Here is an 18,674-nt window from a genome sequence, read left to right as displayed (position 1 = left end):
ATCAGAATATCATCTTAAAAATATTACAAGAATTAATAACTTTCTTTCCAGTTAAGACTTGCTTTCATCACCATTGTGGATTATTGAAATGATTCCGAATGTGAACTGTGTGTTGAAAATATCAATATCAGCTGTGGTAGGCTGTAGCTCTTGGGAAGCAGCCCGACCTCTCCCTCTCCCTCGTACAGAACTGTACTAAGTAAATACATGATAATAGGCAACGTTATGACACCTTGCTAGTAACCATTTATATGTCAAATGACTATTCTGTTAGCTGGGAGCAAAGCTGGAAGCGAGCTATGTAGTTGCTAACATAAATTAATGTTCATGCTTACAAAGTAAAAAAACAAACAAAAAAAAACATTCTCTGCATTAGCCTATTTTAGAATACACAATATTGAATGTGCAAGTAACGGCTATTATATTTACTTGGTTATAAAATAATGTTACAAAACAACTATAATGACCTACCCAGCAGAATGAGCCATCATTAAGGTAGAACGTAAGTTATGACTATAACTATGGATCTATGAGACCGAACGATGGCCGTCACCACGGTCTTACCTTGAATGACGCCATTCCTCTGCCTATCCTCGAGACCTAATATCAACAATGTCAGGTGACTGACCTTAGGGGTTGGCTATATAACATCCAGGTGAACCAACCACTTCCTCTTGCCTGGAACGCCCAGTTCGTCCCGAGTGACAAGGGATGTTGACGGTCATCGTTCGGTCTCATAGATCCATAGTTATAGTCATAACTTACGATCTATTTCGACCTCACTCAGACCGTCACCACGATCTTACCTTGGATGACTTATACCACCAGGGTCACGAGGGACTAGTATATTTTCCACTCCCCTGTTTACTTAGCGACAGATAAAACAGCAGACCCCAAATAATTTGGATTTGAAAACATTATTCCTATAAAATCTCATAAACGTGCATGAGCTGCTCCAAGAGGCTGCAGCACAGATGTCTGAGAGCGCTACCCCCTTCAGTGCCGCCCAGGAAGTGGCCAAGCTTGTGAAATTGTATCCACTATCCAATGAGATAATCGTTGCTTAGACACAGGTTTGCCTGCACACTTCTTGTCAAAACATACAAATAGTTGTGTGTGTGACTGTCATAATTGATGAGTACGCTCAATATATGTGTGCAATGCTGTAATAGGACATAGAGAAAAATTATCCAGCTCTTAACCTGAACAAAAGGGTTCCGGATGGAAAGCATCAAGCTCAATTACCTGATTTATTGTGCTAGGCTTAAGGACCTTAGGTAGGAATGATGGGTTCGGCCAGAGAAAAAACCCTGTTTTTTCTGCCTTCCATCTCAAGTAGTCTTCACTGACTGATAAAGAGTGCAATTCACCAACTCTCTTAGCTGAACATATCGCCAGTAGGAATACTGTTTTCCATGTCAAGAACTTGAGATCTGCTTGCTCCACAGGTTCAAAAGGTGCTTTGGCCAGTGAGTGTAAGACAATAGAAAGGTCCCAAGCAGGTGATCTCATAATTCTCCCTGGTCACAAACGTTTTGCACCCTTGAGAAATTGAGACACCAAAGGGTGTTTGCCAATATTTGCACCATCCCCTAACACATGGAAGTGTGAGATGGCTGCAATGTAGACTTTTATGGTATTAACTGATTTCCCAGAATCCATCAATGTTTGAAGAAAACGAAGAACCACACTTGGCCGGATCTAGTTGTCGGTCTTGACACCATGTTGAGAATATTCGCCACTTGCTAGAATAGTTACTCCACGTAGACGGTGCCTTAGAACTATTTATTGTCCTTAATACAGCTTCATCTAAGTCTTCAGAGAGGGACTGAGCATGGGCCATACCCATAGTTGAAGTGTCTCTGGACTTGGGTGCCAGATTTGGCCCTCCGCTTGAGAGAGGAGATCTGCTCTCCTCGGTAACTGCCAAGGGTAACCTTGGACCAAACGTACAAGGGTCGGAAACCAATGTGTCTTTTGCCATCTTGGGGCCACAAGTAAAACCTTGTGACGGCCCAAAGCTACCCGGTTGAGCACAAGGTGGATCAAGGGTAGGGGAGGAAAAGCGTACAACAATTCTTCCGGCCATTCTTGAGATAGTGCATCGATCCCCAAGGGGCCTCCCTGGCTGTTCAGAGAATACCATAGATCGCAATGAGTTGTCTCTGTGGTCGCAAACAAATCGACCTTTGCCATACCGAAATGCCTCCATATTAATCTCACAACTTCGGGATGGAGACACCACTCTCCCGGAGAGGTCCAGTTCGAGACAGTAGGTCTGCTGCTCTGTTTGCTACTCCCGGTATGTATACTGCTCTGAGTGATGAGAGCTTCGGAAATGCCCAAGAAAGTAGTTCCTTTGTCACCTGGAGACACCGCACTGATCTGGTGCCACCCTGGTGATTGATGTGGTACACTGCAGACATGTTGTCCGTTCTCACCAAAACATGTTTGTTCTGCAACAACGGGAGAAAAGCCCTCAGGGAGAGATGGACTGCCCTGAGTTCCAGCACGTTGATGTGCTCTGTGGTCCAGGGGAATTTACAGTGTCCCCTGATGGACCTGCCTTCCCAAACTGCTCCCCACCCCATTAGAGAGGCATCTGTCGTTATCACAGACTGCCTCGCTGGGATGTTGCCTAGAGGGACCCCTTGTGATGGTAATATCTTCCAAGGGTGTAACATTTGGATACACCTTCGTGTAACCTTTATCTTTACATGTCTGTGAAATTTGGAATGTAAGTGAAAGTTGTTCAACCAACGCTGTAGTGGACGGGCTCTGAGAAGGCCGAGTGGGACCACAGTTGCTGCTGCTGCAATCATGCCCAACACTCGCTGAAACTGAATTAACTTCATTCTCTTGTTCAGACGGAATGACTGAGTTAGATTGACCAACTGTACCACTCTCTGGGGTGATAAAGTTGCAGTCATCAGTTGGGAATCTAGCGAAATTCCCACAAACACGGTCTGCTGCCTGGGACTTAGATTGCTCTTTTCCCAGTTCACTTTGAACCCGAGAGACTGTACATGTTGAAGCGCCATTTCTGTGTCCTTCATGACTTGACTACGAGAAAGAGCACAAATTAGCCAGTCGTCCAGGTATGATAGAATTTTCAGACCTGCACACTGAAGAGGACGAAGGGCTGCTGAAACCACCCTGGTGAAGACCCTTGGAGACAGAGACAGGCCAAATGGAAGGATCCTGAACTGATAAACCCGATCTTGAAAGGCAAAGCGAAGAAACGGGCAGTGATCCTGACAGATGGGTATGTGGAAATAGGCATCCTTTAAATCTATGGAAGTGAACCATTCCCCCAGTTCTATGGATTCCAGAATTTGTGCTGTAGTCAGCATTTTGAAGGGCAATACTTTTATGAATTTGTTCAGCTTTTGTAAGTCCAGAATGGGTCAAAGTCCCCTGTCTTTCTTTGGCACCAGGAAATACTTTGAATAGAACCCAGTGAGCTGTTTGCTGGTGCTTATCTGTACAACCGCTTTTTTCTGAAGTAAGACTGTGATCTCGTTGGCCAAAATTTGTGCCTGGACTGGGTCTCTGACTATGGTCATATGAACCCCTGAAAAAGTAGGAGGGTGCCGCCGGAACTGTATCCTGTATCCTGTCTTGATGGTGTCTAGAACCCAAGGATCTGATGTTACCTTCTCCCAACTGTCCAGGCACAGTTGGGAGCATTCTCCGACGACTCCGAGACTGCTATGCCTGGCCTCCCCGGGGTTTGAAACCCCTGGAAGTACGCCTCTTAAGTGGTCCTCCCCTGACTGGATTATGAGCCTGGTCGGTTTGGGGAGCCTGATAAAAATGTCTGGTTCCTCGATCATGGAACTGGTAACCCCTAGATCGTCTACTGCCATACCCCCAAGTTTCTGAATGAGGAAAGTGTGGGGGCTGAAAAGAATGAGCAGCCCTATGGCCATATTTGGTAGGGCCACCAAATGTTTTCTGAACTGACTCCCTTCTGCGTCTTGCCTGATCAGCAGTATCCAGTAAAGCCTGTGAATCAGTGTGAAATATCCGACCTGGAACCACTGGCATATTAGTCAGATCCTTCCTAATAGCGTCAGGTAAAGATGTCTGAGCCAACCAGATTTGTCTTCTGGCTAAAATTGCTGAAGACATAGATGCCCCTATGTCCCTGATAAGCTGAGTGCTGTGTCGATCAAATACATCACATCACGCTCTTCTTTATTAACAACTTTTCTTAAAGCAGCCAAAACTATTGCTAAAGCATTTCCTGAATGGGCTGCCCGAGTAGCTGCGTTATATGCTTGGCTCATTATCCGGTCTGTCTTTTGGCACTCCTTACCGGGACAACGAGGATTGTCCGTAACCTTATCAGGTCCCAAAGCGGTTAAAGCTGCACTCTCTCGCTCCACTGATGGCATGTTCCCCATACCACTCTGGGGGTAATCCAACTTAACAAACCGTCTACAACCTGCATTAAACTGGGGTGCAGCTTTTGGATTATTCCAGGCTTTCCTCAGCATCTGGGAATAATCCTCAGCTACAGGAATTGACACAGTAGGCTGTGCAGGGGAAATACTTGCCCATACACCTTGTGTGGGGGCTGGAGCTGTAGCTTCTCCCTGAGCATCAAGACCCAGGATCCTTGCTGCACTTAAAATGCGTGAAAGAACGTCAGAATGCAGGCTTCCTTCTGAAACCTCAGACCTGGATTCATCTTCCTCGTTTTCGTCTGCATTCTCCTCACTACCATAAAAGGAGTTATTTGCATGCAGTGACACGGCATCCGTATAATCATCCCTCTCTTCCTGAAGTGATGTTAACTCATCTCCAGGAGAGGGTGCAGCCCGGAGTGCAGATGGCTGTGTGCTTACTGAAGAATTACGTGTTTCAAGCTTACCAGCTAAGTCACGTAATGCTGTCAAGATTTGCAACTGAGTGTCATCCTTGGGCTCTTGATCTACCGTGGCCCTCTCCCGTAGGCATGTCAGAACCTGAAGACCTGATGAAATCATCAGGCTTCTTGCGTTTATGAGAGGAACTACTGGGAATAATTTCTTTATTACCACCAGTTAAAAATGTTGCTCTTTGCACTCTTTCCTGCAAAGATAGCTCTATTGCAGCTGCACAGGGATTTTCGATATCGTCTAATACATGTTGCATACCCAAACAGGAGGGGCATTCGCGATGCCCATCTCTTGGGTGTATGCCAGTTTGGCAAAAATGACATTTTGAGTGACTCATGACAACAAGCCAGAGGTCAGGTCACTCATATAATAATGGTCTACGAAAAGGAAAATTAACAAAAGATTAACTGTAATGAATCACAGTATTTTAACTAATTCTTGAAGTTGAACTGCAAGATTCCCAAATAACTCAGAATTTAGTTGAAAAAAAACAATAATGCCATTTACAAATACATTGTGACGAATAACAGATCATTAATCAAATCAAACATTTCCTTAATCTGTAATTCCTCAAAAAATATCTGCCTGGTATTAGTTAAATACAATTAACCAGGTACAATTAATATAAAGATTGTGACGAATCACTCTTCATATTCATCTTTCAAAATAAGTCTGCGAACAGAATCCCTTGAAAATCATATTAGAAAATTATATATCCATCATTCTACGTGCGCATACGCAATAAATGGAAAAACTCTCGTCTGCTGCGAACAGCTGACCTGAGAACCATCAATAAATACCTGTAAACAAACAGAAAAAAATAAAGAAATACTCACCGACGTGCGTTCCAACGAATTACTCTCTGGATTAGTATGTTTAAGAGTATTTATGTAAATTGGAATTGTGAAGTTGAAGATTGGGTCCATTATGGGTTAAAACCCCTTGTCTAAATTCAACTGAGGGTCTAGATGTAAAACCATCAGCCATGTGTGATCAGAATGATAAACGTAAAATCATAGTCTTGTGAAAAACAAGTGACAGATTAGTAACTTCTTTCTCAGAAGACGCTGCGCTGATCGGAAGGACCTTATAAGCAGCCTATCAATGGGGACAGCCTGAGGCTTCACAGTTTCTAAATGTTTTCTGTTGCTCTCTCTCTCTCTCTCTGAAGATAGGCCTATGTGTTAATTTTCTCACAGATACAACTTAAGGAATTATTGAACATTTCACATGTGTGAGATGACTTGTGACATTTTCCTCAGTTTGTGGTCGTTACTCGTTACATGCTTGTTTTAATTTTATTTTTATCCATCAGCGTGACTGGATCATTAATCGTTCTCGTGACCTGTCTAGATTCAACTCTAATTCTGCATAGAAAACTTGCTGTTTGTCATGACTGGAAGTGCATCAGTTCAATCGAGACCTAAAGTCTTCCTCTAATATGAGGTGGTGGAGAGCGGGTCACAACATAACGCTTTTTGACTTTCTCAGTTTGTGTAAAAAAAGGTTCAGGGTATTAATTTTTTTCCCACATTAATTTCCCACATGTCTTTTACAATTATGTGGTTTTGTTTTATTAATACAGTGTATACTTTTTTTTTTCGTGATATACCCTGAAAGACTGGAATTGAAATGTGAGAACATGCCCCACAGGTGGGGTTCATTATAACATGACTATATGACCAGATTAAAATTATATCTGATCTAATAAAAATGTAAAAATACAATTATTTATAGTATTTTATACAGTTTATATAGTGTTGATATGACAACTAGTGAAGTTTCATCATGCTAGCATGTGTAGAAGTAATTAAAACAAGTGTGTGATATCTAGCCCTGTTTTAGTGTGTGTCTGCTCTCCTCTACTTTTCACGTTTATGCTGTGAAACTCCCTCAGTTTGAGTCTTGATGAGTTTAGTATCAGCTGTTGTTGGGGACACAAACGCTGACATGTCTGTCAGTGCGTGACTACAGCTCATTCTTAAACAACCTTTTTTGAAGGATCCATTTCATACAATCCGCTTTCTTTTTCTTTTTCATTCAGCTTTGTGGTTACCGAGTCATTTCAAATATCTTGTATTATTTTCAATCCTACACAGTTATACAGTTCAGTCCACATAATGACTGTTTCAAACAAACTTCATGATTAATGGGGACTTCAAATGGTAATTTCCAGCAAGATCCTGTCTTCTCAGGGTCTGGTCGCTCCTTACCCAGACTGTCCGGCATTTTCTAATTTCTCACAAATCTTACAAAGTCAATACCAAATCAGAGAGAGAGAGAGAGAGAGAGAGAGAGAGAGAGAGAGAGAGAGAGAGAGAGAGAGAGAGAGAGAGAGAGAGAGAGAGAGAGAGAGAGAGAGAGAGAGAGAGAGAGAGAGAGAGAGAGAGAGAGAGAGAGAGAGAGAGAGAGAGAGAGAGAGAGAGAGAGAGAGAGAGAGAGAGAGAGAGAGAGAGAGAGAGAGAGAGAGAGAGAGAGAGAGAGAGAGAGACCCAAAAAAGGGACCTAGAGAATCAGAGAGCCAGCGCATAAAAGAGCCAGAGCAACAGTTTCCATCTTCTTTTATCCTTTCCTGACCATGTGACTTTCACCCAACTGTGAGACGTTTAAACTGACCAATCAGATCATTCCAACCTCCCCCACCGTACTAAAGGTGTGACAATTCATCGACCCCGAAGTACAGGCCTAGATCACTATCAGCCCCTCAGTGCTTTTGGGGACTCCACATGGTCCTTGTGGTAGAAAGAGGGGGTGGAAACAGTAAAGCAAACGTCTTTGTTCATTTCAAATATCTTGGATTATTTTCAATCCTACACAGTTATACAGTTCAGTTCACATAATGATTGTTTCAAACAAACTTCATGATTAATGGGGACTTTCCAAAGACATAATGATTTTTATGCTGTACAAACTGCATAGGCATATTCTATCCCCCTACCCCTAAATATACCCTTCACAGAAAACTTTCTGCATTTTGACATTTTCATCAAACATCCCTTAGTATGATTTATGCACTGTTATGCTATATACATACCTGTATATGTCCCCATATAAGGACAAGGATTTCAGATATTGCCATCTTTGTAGAGACATTTTGTCCCCATAATGTAAAGTTTACCAGGACACACACACATACACACACACACTGTTAAAAATGTTCCTGATGAACTGGCAGCATGGTTGCCAGCAAGTTACTGTTAAATTAACGGTGTCTTACAGTTGGTGAAATTTACAGTTCACTACTGTTTTTGCAAATACAGCATAAATCTGTTTCTACATTTTACAGTAATATTCGGAGAAAAGCATTGGCAGTTAGTGGATGCTTATTTGCTCTTCTTCATAGTGAAATTAGTGTAAACTACAACACAAACTACAACACAAATATACTACATGGTGTTGTGTAATCTATTGAGTTATGGACAGCTAGCAAAAAGGACAACTTTCCCCCCTGTGTTTTTATAGATTATTTTCTAAACCTTGTGATTTAATAGATTTCCCTGTAGCGGTCTTGCTATAAAATACCAAGTTTTAATACAGTGAATATATTAAAAAGTGAAATAAATAATGTGATTTAAAAAGATATCTCTTTATTCAAGCTTTCACATAACACATCTTAAATGCTATTTTAGCAATGTTTGATCAATTGTAACAAATTCACATGATCATCATTTTGGTGTCAAAGAGGAGTCTGCTTCCTTTCAAGGTTTTCACCAACACTTCACCACCGATGGCATTTTATTTCCTTGACATAGTCATCTATGGCTGCTCACTGGAGCTCAAATAGTTTAAAGGGCTTTTCTTTGTTTGATGCTAGATTCCCTGTTCATTAGGGCCGAATTACATTGTATCAATGAAACATGCATTTTATGTAAAGCTGCTTTGAAACTATATGCATTATAAAACGTGCTATACAAATAAATGTGAACTCAATTGAATGTATGCTTCCAAGTTAGTAACCTTTGAATGAATTCCAGTGTGCATGCTGCCTCAGCTTAGTATTGAAGATTGAGATTGTAGAAAGTAGATAAAACAGCAGCAAGCCCAGACAGAAAAGCCAACTGGATGCCCTCACAAATGAAGTGCCCCTCAAGGCTGATCATCCAGTGCTGAATACAGCTGGTGTTTCACCTGAAACTTTAATTATGAAAAACTTAAGCATTGACATAAAAACATGAATGTGCCACCGCCAGATTGCAAATCAAAGCAATGGAAATTGAAATCATTCACAGAGCCCTGTTCTTTTAATGATGTTTTATTAACAAAGTTGGGGAGGAGCACGTTCAGATAATTAACACTAGTGGAGAGCACTCAGTAATCAACAATAAGAGGGATATTCAGCAGTCTCACCTCAATCCATTGACAGTTTTGCAGCATCCCTCCACCACCTCTTCTCCACACTTCTAGTCCTAAACACTTACATACGGTGGGGGAGTACTCTGGGTTCGGGACGGACTCTAAGCTCGGAGTCCTCCCCCGGACAGCACGCCAAATACGCATTAAACTTTACCCCCTCTAATTGTATGTAAGTGAACGTCTCAACCTGTTGATCATGGACTGGTCAAGGCAGACATTTAAGTCAAAATGTGTATTGTCTATTGTAAAATTATGTTCTCAACATTGTTAATGGGTTCGTTCAACCAAAAAAAGAAAATCCTGTAATCAATTACTCACCCTCATGTTGTTCCAAACCCATAAAAGTTTAATTTATCTTTAGACATGCAAAGATATTTTTATAATCGTTTAATAATTGTTATCCATCCATTGAAAGTCCAAATAAGTCCATGTCAAACAGAAACTCAGACATGCTTGCCTGACACGTGAAAATATTGGTTCTCATACAGCTCTTGTGCTTACATTTTCTTAAGTGCTCTATGTATATGTATTGATCAGTGTTTATATGTGAATAAAAGCCAATGTGTGGACTTTAGAATGGACTTTAAAATGCACGATTCATATGAATTAGTTTTACAATGCATGTATGATCTTTTTGGATCTTCAAAATGTTGGTTACACACACACACACACACGCACACACACACACACACACACACACACACACACACACACACACACACACACACACACACACACCACTTTTGAACATAGTGGTTATAATCTAAGAAAAATCAATTATAATGTAAAAATAATTCATTACATTGCAAACAAAGCAGAAACTATAGAATCTGTATCTATATAAATATATAGGTGTACCAAATGATTCATTGATTAACCATTAAGATCAGTTGGATTAAAAAGGCAAATGTATTAAACTGAACAAGAAGAGATAGTAATGGTAGTATGAAAGGCAGCCACTGTGAATGAAACATTTATATAGATGAAACACTTATTTTGTGTTGTGAAAATGATACTTTGTCATTTTTAGCATTGTACTAACACAATTGAAAACATGATGAAATGTTTGAAAAAAGTGCACTTTTGATGATCTGTTGTGATATTAGCACTAAGAGTTGGTAAAAATAGTGCCCAAGCGAATAAAAAACAAACAAACTGTAAAACAGCTTCGCCTGAGAAACGGTTAGTTCAGTGTGTTCATCATAATCTAACTAAATCTGAACTCATACACAGCCTTCTATAATTTGTTAAAATTGCTCATTTTGTTGTGAAATACATTCAATCTATTGCAGGACAACAAATGTTCTCATTAACAAATAATTGTAGATAGTTAGAAAATAATAATAATTCAAAGGATCAAACATAAATCCAATACAAATCTAAATAAGGATAAACAGAGTGCAACATTTCATGTGTTAAATCTGCCACTGATGTTAATTCTCTACACAATCATTCAATAATAAAAGAAAAGGTTTCCAACACTTGTCAGTGTCTGCTGTCTAATGTATTTTTACTGAATTAATGACAACCAAATTAGATAATTCAGAACAAACAATAGAATTGTATCTACAGTTTCAGTTTCCTCCACGGGTTGAAGCGTGTATGAGGAGCTGTTTAATAGCTGGTATGAGGAGCCTAATTTTAATTTTGACAAGTTTTATTCGCATGAATAAGTAAATTATCTGCAAATCACGGTAAAGAAAGCAATTCATTCTTGTAATATTTTTGAGATGATAGTATTCTGATTTAGTTATTGCTGTGACATGACAACTTCTAGCCTTTAATTTTTTTTTGCCAAAATAACTTGCATACGAGATGTTTGATATCCCATCATTTCAGCAAAGTGTACAGTGATTACAAGATGTTTGGTTTAATTTCTTTGACATGTTCTGTGTGTGTGTGTGTGTGTGTGTGTGTGTGTGTGTGTGCGTGTGTGTGTGTGTGTGTGTGTGTGTGTGTGTGTGTGTGTGTATAGCCTGATCTATTCCTGTGCTAATGTTAGAAATCTGTTCAATTTTCACTGACAGCCCAAATGTTGCCTTGTGTTAGCCTAGATGTCTGGGCCGTGTTTGGCTATTAGACGTCTTTAAAACACAAAACCTCTCCCTTCTATGAGTGAACTGAACGTTATCACTTTATAAAAATGTTCCTTCATTAATGAATAACACAGGAACTAATGAGTAACGCACTATTAATATTCTAGTAACTACATTAACTAAGAAACTCTGATTAACAAATTAGCACTGAGCTGAATGTGGTTGTTCACTATTAGTAACTATTTTGTTCATATAGTTACTCCTACTTTTTCAGATAAATCAGTGTATGTTTATCATGTGTGTGTTCTCTGTTTATGTCGATTCGTTCTGTAATCTTGCTGTTGTTCTTACTTGTCTGTAGACCCGATGCGGCGCATGTGTTTTTCCGTTCTCATGTTCACAGGTATAAGCTTGCGTATGAAGTTATTTTTACTGCAAATACACTGAGCGCCTGTGCAGGGGAATTAGTAGTTGTAGAATAGCCACACATGTGTATCAGTCAGAGCCGATCAGCCCTATACGCACACTACACAAAGTGCGTAGGGCCCCGCAAATTACTCAAGGCCCCGCCTCCCCTCGTGTCAAAGCGCGTCAATCAATGTTTACAATATCGATGTGAAAATGAAGCGGAACTATCCTTCTGGTCACGAAAAGAGAGAGAAAAAAACACCATAGGAGTTCATTGCAGGAACAGTTATCAGGTAGACTTGTGTTCTCTCCTCTCAAAGTTTGATGTCAGGAAAGAACAGTAAAGTTAAGTTGATGTGCGTTGATTTATTATGTTTAATAAACGACAAAGGACAACGGTGTTTGTTTATAAACTGCAGCTCGGAAAAGATAACCGCGTCGCGCGTTAACATGCGATCATATGAACGTGCATGAAATGAAACGCGCACTTTCCAGCAGAAACATCTGTTGTGAGTTGGGACCAGTACAATATGGGCGTGATGGCACTCCTCATTATAGTTTTAAAACAAGACGATGATTATCTAGTCGCTAAGTCAAGGTTTAGTTACAACTCTGCACTAATGCAATATGGAAAGCAATGTATTGACATTGACTATTGATAGGCTCCATTGAATTTAAAATGTTGATTGGCTGGAGATTCTGGTCAATATGGATGCACATCCCTCAGTAAATAATAACCATCAAGAATCAAGAGTATCAAGAATTACTTTTATCATTTAAAAACACAGTGACATGCTATGGCGCAATTTTAGCTTTTATTAATTCACAGGATATGCATTTTTGATATCAATAATTCAATTTGTACTATTTAAAATGTGAATTCTTGATATTAAGAATTAACTTTTTACTAGTAACAATGTCTTCTGATATCAGGAATTACATTTTCGCTACAACTAGTTAAAGGAGGGATTGTAGTGGGAACACTGGGGTGTCAGGTGTGACTGTGTGGCAATGGCAAATGGTTCATGGCTCACGGGTCAGGTATGAGGGCCTCTAAACAGAATTTTGCTTAGGGCCCCAGGGAGGTCAGGATCGGCTCTGGTATCAGTACATTTGAAGTCACAGAGAGAAATGTTTTATCCAGTGGATGGTCTGTCCAGTGTGTGTCTCTATCTTATATATATATGCATGTGCAAGTGTTCAGTATCAGAGGCAGAGAACACTAGTGTGTCAATAAAGCAGAAGTGCAGGATTGAGACACACATCTGAGGAAGAAACTGTTCTTGAGTCTGTGTGTTTGAGCTCAGATGAGTCTGTAAAAGAGTCCAGGAGAGCCACTTATAAGAAACGTCTGAAGACACATCTTTTTCAACAGCACTTGATCCAGTAATACTAACACTTTCTCTTCTCTTCTCTTCTCTTCTCTTCTCTTCTCTTCTCTTCTCTTCTCTTCTATTATTAAAAAAAAAAAAAAAAAAATTAATTAAAATGTACTGTGTTAGATTAAACTGAGAAGGGTCATATTGCATATTGTTGTCCTACTGTTAGTTTCACTGCTTCTATTGTTCTCATTTGTAAGTCGCTTTGGATAAAAGCGTCTGCTAAATGAATAAATGTAAATGTAAATGATTGAACAGAGTGATGATTAAGATGATGATGATGATGAAGATGTTCAGGTCTTCAGCTGCTGATGGATGTCAGTGATGATGATGATGATGATGATGATGATGATGATCTTGAGAACATGATGAAGGGTTTGATGAGAATCTCTCCTCAGTTTTGACATCAGAATCAAACTTTACAGGCTTGTCTGGATCACAGGAGACTACAAATCACAAATATATATCAGATTATCCTCATATACAGTGGGGAGAACAAGTATTTGATGTACTGCCGATATTGCAGGTTTTCCCACTTACAAAGCATGTAGAAGTCTGTAATTTTTATCATAGGTACTCTTCAACTGTGAGTGATGGAATCTAAAACAAAAATCCAGAAAATCACATTGTATGATTTTTAAGTAATTAATTAGCATTTTATTGCATGACATAAGTATTTGATACATCAGAAAAGCAGAACTTAATTTTTGGTACAGAAACCTTTGTTTGCAATTACAGAGATCATACGTTTCCTGTAGTTCTTGACCAGGTTTGCACACACTGCAGGGCTTCTGGCCCACTCCTCCATACAGACCTTCTCCAGATCCTTCAGGTTTCGGGGCTGTCGCTGGGCAATACAGACTTTCAGCTCCTCCAAAGATGTTCTATTGGGTTCAGGTCTGGAGACTGGCTAGGCCACTCCAGGAGCTTGCGATGCTTCTTACGGAGCCACTCCTTAGTTGCCCTGGCTGTGTGTTTCGGGTCGTTGTCATGTTGGAAGACCCAGCCACGACCCATCTCCAATGCTCTTACTGAGGCAAGGAGGTTGTTGGCCAAGATCTCGCGATACATGTCCCCATCCTCCCCTCAATACGGTGCAGTCGTCCTGTCCCCTTTGCAGAAAAGCACCCCCAAAGAATGATGTTTCCACCTCCATGCTTCACGGTTGGGATGGTGTTCTTGGGGTTGCACTCATCCGTCTTCTTCCTCCAAACACGGCGAGTGGAGTTTAGACCAAAAAGCTCTATTTTGTCTCATCAGACCACATGACCTTCTCCCATTCCTCCTCTGGATCATCCAGATGGTCATTGGCAAACTTCAGACGGGCCTGGACATGCGCTGGCTTGAGAAGGGGGACCTTGCGTGCACTGCAGGATTTTAATCCATGATGGCGTAGTGTGTTACTAGTGGTTTTCTTTGAGACTGTGGTCCCAGCTCTCTTCAGGTCATTGACCAGGTCCTGCCGTGTAGTTCTGGGCTGATCCCTCACCTTCCTCATGATCATTGATGCCCCACGAGGTGAGATCTTGCATGGTGCCCCAGACCGAGGGAGATTGACCGTCATCTTGAACTTCTTCCATTTTCTAATAATTGCGCCAACAGTTGTTGCCTTCTCACCAAGCTGCTTGCCTATTGTCCTGTAGCCCATCCCAGCCTTGTGCAGGTCTACAATTTTATCCCTGATGTCCTTACACAGCTCTCTGGTCTTGGCCATTGTGGAGAGGTTGGAGTCTGTTTGATTGAGTGTGTGGACAGGTGTCTTTTATACAGGTGACGAGTTCAAACTGGTGCAGTTAATACAGGTAATGAGTGGAGAAAAGGAGGGCTTCTTAAAGAAAAACTAACAGGTCTGTGAGAGACGGAATTCTTACTGGTTGGTAGTAGGGCTGTCCCTGACTATGGATTTTCATAGTCGAATCAGAGTCGTCATGTCTTGCCTATAGTCGACTAATAGTCGAATCATGTGTATGGGGGTGGGGCTTGGGGCGGGGCTTTAACGTTTCAAAGCCGCGATGCACAGAAAATCACACAAAGATATCAGAAAATGTATAAAAACATTTTTGATCAATAAAACAAAGAAATAACATAAATAACTCCAGAAAGGCCACACTGCAGATTTGCATTTCACATGCAAATCAAATTAAATCGGCTAAATTACCTGTGCGAGCAGGCCAGCCTACAGCACAACATCGATGCACCGAAAAAATAAACAATTAATTTACCAAATTAAATTAGAACAGAATATACCTTTCTAATAAATAAAAATACAAAACGAAATAAATCAGAATCAAGTCACAAGATGAGGAGCAAATGTGTGCAAAATGCCTAAAGTGCAGGGGAACATATATTCAAAACACAAGCCACAAATAGTTAGATTAGATAACCCTGACAGATTAATAAATAAAATAAAAATAAAGAAATGATTAAAATAACGATAGTAGCCAGAATGTTCAACTTTGTCTTTTTAACTGCAGAAACAACAATAAATGCTAAACTGGAGAGGCAGTCTTTTTAGCTAAAAATGTTCACAGCATCCAAAAATAAAATTAGAACAGGCTGAAAAGTTTTGAAATCACTTGTACCTGATCGAGAGAACAAATCCTGAAAGTCTTTCACTCTGTCTGTCCGTTGGAGTCTTTTGTGCGCGCGGATAAAATACATTCTAACGTGAAACCCAGTCTATACGTGAAACATGTTAACGTTGGCCGGCAGAAGTGCGATCATGGTTTTCCTGATGCTAAATCCAGCCTTGGAGAATATCCTTTCTGATGGTGTACATCCACACTTTAAATTTTCTTATCCCAGACATTGTTAAAGATTTAAATCCTTGCCGCGAAGACGCTCCTCTGTCGGTCACGGATTGAAAGTGAAACTTAAATCTGTCACGGGGTGTTTGGATTTATTCACGCACGTTAAAAAATATTTATTAAAAGCTTCTTTCTTTGCACATTTTTATATAGGCCTACAGCATTATCATAATAGGCTGAATATTAACGTATTGACATAAAAGCTAGTTCTATGTGAAATCAGACATTGAGCGCCCTCATATAGCCAAAGTGGCATGATCCTCGTTTCATAACACCTCTGAGAAGATTCGACCGTGAGATCAGTAGTCGAATCAGGCTCCTCCTATCGAAGCATCGAATCTTCGACTATTCGGGGTCACCCCTAGTTGGTAGGTGATCAAATACTTATGTCATGCAATAAAATGCAAATTAATTATTTAAAAATCATACAATGTGATTTTCTGGATTTTTGTTTTAGATTCCGTCACTCAGTTGAAGATAAAAATTACAGACTTTTACATGCTTTGTACGTAGGAAAACCTGCAAAATCGGCAGTGTATCAAATACTTGTTCTCCCCACTGTATATGGATTATATTCTCATTTTAAAACAGACTAAAATGTGATGAAAGATTAAATAAAGTTCCATAATAATCAAACACTCACAGATTGGCTTTAGTCTCTCCATACTCTCACATCTATCAAGTCTCTGTCCTCTTTCCTCTGGTGATTCACTGGTTTGTGTCTCATTTCTGTCCTCCATTTTTCTCTCAGTCTTCTTGTTTTCTGCTGATCTGTGATTTCTGCTGATTTTCTTTCTCCTCTTCATTTGAATCTGTTCAATCACACAGACAGAGTTTCATTAAAGCGATATAACATCATATGACGAGACATCAGATCAACTCCTGATCAACATCTGCATGAGCTCAGTGTTATTACAGCATCTCAGATTAACTCTACAATATTCAGAATATATCTTAATAAAGCTGTTGAAGTATGTGATGATAAATTACAAATATATAAATGTGATTTTATCAGGAGTCCTGATTGGATTCAAAACTGATTATCATCATAATATAAATGTGAAATATTTAGTGCTTAATCCTGTTCTGTACACACACAGTTCAGTGACAAATGCATCTACAAAAACGACACGTCAGGGGTAAGCAAATAAGTTTGACATCGGGACAAAAAAACATTTCGCACTAGTTAGCGGACCAGAACATAGTCAAGGGATAATTTAAGAAATTGATGAAACATGCAACTAGAATTGCCTGTCAGTGTGTTTTGTAACTGTTAGTGAGCTGTCTCTGTGTGTCTGATCTGCAACGAAACGATCCACAGACTCTTTTGAATGTCTGTCAGAACTTTTCAAATTAAAAGCTCTCAAATCATCTCTAAATAAAACATTGCTGCAAAAAAAAGGGGTTCTCTAACTTTTATTTTGAAGGCAAAATCACTAAAGACGAAGTGATTGTTGCTGTCATGACAGATGTATTTCAGAACCATATCTATTATTATATCTATTCAGATCTATTTCAGCCTGTTGCCGACCACTGCTCTACGCATGAATGAAACCAAACTCAACAACTTTGTTAATGACGTACGACAAGAGATGTCAGAGATGACAGATGACACGTATTATTAATTAGAGCTGTATCTCTCATCTACAAATAAACAAATAAACAGACATCACCTGAGCAAAATATTCCGTTACAGTGTAGTAGTAATGATTTTATGAATTTCTTCACTGAGAAAATAGAAAGCATCAGAAACACAATTGTAAATGTACAATCTTTAATGGTGTCTTATGATTCAGCCTCAATTATCGCCCCTCAAGAACAACTACACCGCTTTACAACTATAGGACAGGAAGAGCTAAATAAACTGCGCTCGTTAAAATTACAAATGATTTACTTCTAGCTTCTGACCAAGGCTGTATCTCAATACTGGTTTTACTCGATCTTAGCGCTGCGTTCGACACTATAGATCACAAAATACTCTTAGATCGACTACAAAACTACACTGGTGTTCATGGACAGGCATTAAGCTGGTTTAGATCGTACTTATCAGACCGCTACCATTTTGTCTGTTTAAATGGGGAAAAATCGAAGATAACATCAGTAAACTATGGAGTGCTGCAAGGATCTGTGTTAGGCCCTCTGCTATTATATGCTGCCACTTGGTAATATTATAAGGAAACATGAAATTAATTTCCACTGTTATGCTGATGACACTCAATTATATATTTCATCACGACCAGATGAAAACACTAAATTATCTAAATTGACAGAGTGTGTTAAAGATATAAAATACTGGATGACGTGCAATTATTGCTTATTGGTCCAAAAAAAATTGGAAAAGTTAGTTCATGCATTCATGACCTCGAGACTAGATTACTGTAATGCTTTATTAGCTGGTTGTCCTGCATCCTCAATAAACAAGCTACAGTTAGTCCAAAATGCAGCTGCTAGAGTTCTTACTAGGTCAAGAAAATATGATCATATAACACCGATTCTATCATCTCTACACTGGTTACCTATTAAGTTCCGTATCAATTACAAAGTATTACTACTGACCTATAAAGCCCTAAATGGTTTAGCTCCTGGGTATTTAGCGGAACTTCTATCGCCTTACAATCCATCGCGCTCTTTAAGATCACTAAATAGGCTCCTTGCACGTAACTACTTCCTTACCGGAAGTGCGGCCTCGTCTTTTCCGGTCTAAACATGGCGCTATTCTACACTAGATGTTTACAAGAGTTGCCGAAACTTACAATAACGGACGTACATCGCCTTTGTAAGTCCTCCTCCAAATCACCTACCAGC

At 39.8% G+C, this 18,674-nt stretch overlaps 2 long non-coding RNA genes across 2 annotated transcripts in view; one reads left to right on the top strand and one right to left on the bottom strand.

Annotated features, from left to right (window-relative positions):
* Positions 1-18,674, top strand: part of LOC309477040 — a 271,762-nt gene that overhangs the window by 122,390 nt on the left and 130,698 nt on the right. The window lies entirely within an intron of this gene.
* LOC309477060 lies at positions 13,163-16,922 on the bottom strand. Its single transcript, XR_014198512.1, has 2 exons — positions 16,513-16,922; positions 13,163-13,508 (listed from the first exon to the last, which is right to left on the bottom strand). It is a non-coding gene; the product is annotated as an uncharacterized lncRNA (long non-coding RNA).

Source organism: Leuciscus leuciscus (genome assembly GCF_965113295.1).
Source record: "Leuciscus leuciscus genome assembly, chromosome: 16".
Taxonomy (NCBI): domain Eukaryota; kingdom Metazoa; phylum Chordata; class Actinopteri; order Cypriniformes; family Leuciscidae; genus Leuciscus; species Leuciscus leuciscus.
The sequence above is the reverse complement of the archived record's forward strand: the minus strand, read 5'-3'. Positions and strand labels throughout refer to the sequence as shown.